This window comes from Leuciscus leuciscus, assembly GCF_965113295.1.
Source record: "Leuciscus leuciscus genome assembly, contig: HAP1_SCAFFOLD_447, whole genome shotgun sequence".
In the NCBI taxonomy this organism is placed as follows: domain Eukaryota; kingdom Metazoa; phylum Chordata; class Actinopteri; order Cypriniformes; family Leuciscidae; genus Leuciscus; species Leuciscus leuciscus.
In genome coordinates, this window is record NW_028118292.1 from 30,927 (window position 1) to 35,995 (window position 5,069).

The window sequence follows — 5,069 nt, forward strand, 5'->3', positions numbered from 1 at the left end:
GAGTTATCTGAGATAACTGCGCGTTCATGCGCTGGTTTAAAAGGGGATATGTATCGATAGTAGAAACATTGATCAGCAACGCTGCTATTGGCTGCTCACCATGGCCAAAGAGCGCGCACAGTTTTTCTCCGCAGCAGAGCAAGAGTTATTGAAGGTTATGCAGAATATGAAACCTTAATTAAAACGCCAGGGAACACCTCAAAGTGTGCAAAAGCCAGGAGAGAGGGCTGGCAAAAAGTAGCAGACAAATGAAATGCGTAAGTGTTCCATGTTATGGTTATATCACTTATTACAGTGTATATTCTTGTATTTTAATCATTTCATAATTGCTTAATGTCAGAGCCACCTCAGGACCCACTAGAACAGTGTTCTTCAACCCTGCTCCTGGAGGACCCCCAACACTGCACGTTTTCTTTGTCTCCCTAATCAAACACACCTGATTCAACTCATCAGCTCATTAACCCATGTGATAATGAGTTGATGAATTGAATCCGGTGTGTTTGATTAGGGAGACAAAGAAAACCAGCAGTGTTGGGGGTCCTCCGGGAGCAGGGTTGAAGAACACTGCACTAGAACATGGGAACAAGTAAAAGGGAAGTACAAGAATATTCTTCAAAATGGTAATCTTTTCTACTTCTACTGTTCTTTGTCTCTTTTACAAAAGAAAAGCACCGTTAAATGTGTTTGTCTGTTTATAACAGCAACCAAGAAAAAGGCTGAGCTGAAAAAAAAAAAAACAGGTGGTGGTCCTGCTCCCTCACATTATACCACATTATACCCCAGCAGTAGAGCTGGCCCTGGGGTTAAATGTGAACCGACCCATTGTGGAGGGCATCCCTGGGGGCAGCTCTTCCTCAGACCAACAGCCAGGAACCAGTAGCAGCAACACCTTCATTACTGGTAAATGAGCTTTAAATGATCTTGCTACACTGTAAAATATATCTTTTTTTTTGCCGCATTAAATTAAGTAGGCCTATATAATCCAAATGGCTGGTACAGTAATTTCAGCTGTTAAATATTGAGTAGTGATCAATTGCTTTGACTTGTGAAGGTGAAAACTGCTGAACTTAATGTAAGAATATTTTGCCATGAGTTACTGATCACATTTGTTCATATAGTGTAGTTCATTGTAATGCCATTGTGTTTCCTCTTTTGTGCAGTTTTACATAATACACCAACACTTGTACCTGTTCCCAAGAAAGTAGTGGCTGAAATATGTGCAGTAAGTGGACTTTTTCTAACTTTACATCAAAAGGGAAGAAAGTGCAACACTTTGTAATGCCCATTTGTTTCCATTGCACAGGACAGTGAAGAAACCCTCTCAGATGACTGTCCTTTGGAGGAAGTACTTGTAAGTGCATAAATAACTTTACTTCATTTATAGTAACTTGTGTACATATTATTTCTGACTGCAATATGAGTTGCAGGAGGAAAGGCCTACTGCACAAAGTGATACAGAGGTGGGCAGTGTAGTAACCTACTTGTACTTTTTATTTTTGTTGCATGAGGCTTGTGTTGACAGTTCTTTTTTTTTATTTTATTTTTTTTTATTCTTTTTATCCAAACATGGCACAGGGTGATATCCGTATATAAACGGAATCTACAACAGAAAATTTAGTATTTTGACCTGAAAAAACTGAAAAATGAAGGGGAGAAATAGAACTTGACACCTTAAAGAAGAAAAAACTGGCACTAGAGATTGAGTTGCTTCAAAAGGAACTTCAGAGTAAGTGCTAAATACACTATTTCACACAGAGTACTATTGCTGACCTTGGATAACAATATATCTTATTGCAGGCAAAAGATGACCATCATTGGCTTTTCTTGACAAAGAATAATTGAAATAAAACTCAAGGAACTAAGCATGTTGTCTTGTCTTCTATTCATTTAATGAAGGTTTTTGTTTTGAAAAAAAATAAAATAAAATGGTGTTCCACAATTCTGTCCCGTGCAGCTCTGCCACTAGGTTGGTCCAAGTGCACTGGCTGGAGGTCATCATCAGGCTGCACCTCCACCACAGGGGTCCTCTCCTTTCTGATGGTGGCACTATTGTGGAGTATGGCACATGCAACAATAATGTCACAGGCCCTGTCAGGTGCAACCCTCAGACACTGAAATCTTTCCTTTAGTTGCCCAAAGGTCATTTCAATGCGTGCCCTTGTCCTGGCTAGAGCTGCATTGAAACGGGTTTGTGGTCCGGGGTTTGGGTCAGGGAATGGCGTCATGAAATACTGCCTGCAGGTATAGCCCCTGTCACCAAGCAGGATCCCGTCGTAAGCACCTGGAAAAATGCAGTTTTGTTAGGCTCAGAATAAATGTATGTAATACAGTGAGCTTGATATTAAATATTTCCTTACCACGTTCAAATAATGTGCATAAATGTGACTCTCTGAAAATCCTGGAGTCATGCACAGAACCAGGCCATTTTGCTTCCACATTTGTGATGTAGGACATGGAGTCACACACCATCTAAGATATTTTTAATCAGTCAACTGCATACTTTTTGATTACATTACTTTTTGTATTATTTGATATATTCTGGACTCGCTTCTCCAAGGTAAATGGTGAATTGTTTGATGTCAGGCTGCATGCTCAGAAAGCGGCAGTGGATTGTGCAGCGTGAGACCACCTTCAGCGACAGGTTCTTGTCGTAAAAACGGACAAGACATGGCTGCGAAAGACTTCCCGTATCACCTCCGCTTATAAAGCCGGGATCTAATCCTGTTAACATGAAATAAGCCTGCTCCCGAGCAGGTTTAAGCTTGGGCACCTGTTGCTATGACAGCAAGTCCAGGATGAGCGTCGAAGAACCAAACAATCCAAGATCATGCCAAATCTCCAACAATCAAATCCAGCTAACTGAGTTAGCGACGTACGAAGAACGGGCCCCTGGGGCCTGTTTCAGAAAGGAGGTTCAACTGAGTTGACTTACCCTGAGATGGGAAACTCTTGAGTTTTCGGTTACAGAACAGCGGAAATTAGTTAGTTCAATCAACTCTGAGTTGACTGACTCTGAGTTAAGCGCGTGCACCACCACTATAAAAAGCCATTATCAATGGAGTGCAGATATTATGAGTCACCATGGTAACAGCGCCAGACAAAAAGAGGTCTGCATATTTCTCACCAGCTTCTGCAAGCGTAAGAAGACATATTATTATTTTTTAAATATCGGCTGCAGCAGCGAAGGACAACTAGAGTTAGCTAGGGAGAAAATAGTTGCTCGAGTCAATGCGTATGTTTACATTTTAATTAGTTATACAGTGTTGGGTGTAATTAATTACCAAGTCATCTAAATACTGTCATTTAATTAAAGGGATTACTCTTAATTCTTCTGTAATTTGAAGTAAAATCTGATGTAATTGCATTAGACTATAGAACAATTCTGTATGTTTAACATACATTTTTAAAAGGTATATTTTTTATGTAACCTTCTCCCTCTACACACTTTGGTCAATTCAAGAATAATCCATGCAATTGTATATTGTTTATTTGAAAGCATTAAAAGTGCAGTTTCTTGTCTCTCCTTGTATTGTTCAAGTGGTTGAGGTTGATATGGGATTTATTAATAAGTAGACCAATACTTTCTAAAGATAGTCATTATTACATGAATCTAATTACACGGTTGAAGATGTCATTTGTAGTTAGTAATTAATAACTATTTTAGAGTAACTTACCCAACTGTTATAATATCAGAGGTGAAACTGGAAGAACAGTATGTTATTCAACCTAATTTTAATTTTCATGGGTGCAATCCTGCAGGTATTAAAAGAACATGGCAGCAGCTGAAAATTAAATATAAGAACATAATTCAATCAGGTAAGGTTTGAGCATATCATGGGTGTAGGCTACCTGAATTTACAAATATTTGACATATTAAATAACTAAATAGCATCCCAGTGTCTAGCAGTGCAGCAGCATTTTTGGCTGGGGGAATTCCTGGAGGGACTTCAGAGCCAGTCACTCCCGAAGATCCAAGGGCCTTCATAAAATGTAAGAGGTTTACATATGTGTTATTTCTTATATAGGCTATTTTTGATATTTCCATTTATTTTACTTTGGGTTGGGTTTTTTGTTGGTCCCAACAGATTCCGATGGTAATATCTGTCTTTTGGAGCCTCCTGTCCCAACAAAACCTGCAGGCAGTTGTAAGTAGCCTACTCAATACACCAGAAATTATGACAAATAGTGTTATAAAGTGTACTCATCTTCACAGGACGATGGGGATAATGTTATGTGTCACATCAAACAATCTACACATTCAGATTTTTTCACATTTTTATGTGGAGTAGAATCTAAGTTTAAAGCTAAGTATAAATGGGAAGAACAGCAGGAGGACGGTCCATCAACTTCTGTTGCACAGATGAACAGAGTTCAGTGATTTTCAGTAAATGCCACAGTTTAATTCTGTAGAATTTGTTTAGAACTACATTATGTAACTCTAATCTACTACTGTATATTCAGTTGCCAGTTAAGGAGTTAATAGACTTCAGCTTATTTAAAAATAAAAAATAAATTAAAAATAAAAATAGCAATATTGTATTTATTAATTAAAGATTAATTTTATTAATAAAAATGTACTGAAAGAATGAATGAGGTGTTTAAACACCACTTCCTCTTTAAAAAAGGGGAGGAGACCGAAAGAAACTCTGGGTTTACCGAAGAAAACCTGCTCCCGGCCAGGTTAGGTTCACAGAGTAAGTTACCATGGTAACTGACTCTGAGTATAAGTTACCTCTCTTTCAGAAACGGGCTTGACTTACTCTGCTTTCTCAGGTTTAACATACCTCCCATTCTGAAACAGAAAACCCAGAGTTTCCCTCATTTCAGGGTTAACATACTCTGAGTTTTCACTTAACCTCCTTTCTGAAACAGGCGCCTCTGGTCTTTTCATGATCGGATAGCTATCCGATCTGAGAAAACGCATGAAGTGGCCAGGTGTAAACAGCCCCAGAAATCATTCTAATATTCTGATTTATTATGAGTGTTGGAAACAGTTCTGCTGCCTAATGATGAATAAAAGGTTAAAAAGAACTGCATTTATTAAAAAATATATATCATTTCTAATAATA

The 5,069-nt window shown here is 38.4% G+C and overlaps 1 long non-coding RNA gene across 1 annotated transcript; it reads left to right on the top strand.

Annotated features, from left to right (window-relative positions):
• Positions 1-1,159: 1,159 nt before the first annotated feature.
• LOC309491702 lies at positions 1,160-1,839 on the top strand. The gene is made up of 3 exons (XR_014203264.1): positions 1,160-1,222; positions 1,304-1,351; positions 1,576-1,839. It is a non-coding gene; the product is annotated as an uncharacterized lncRNA (long non-coding RNA).
• The last annotated feature ends 3,230 nt before the right edge of the window (positions 1,840-5,069 follow it).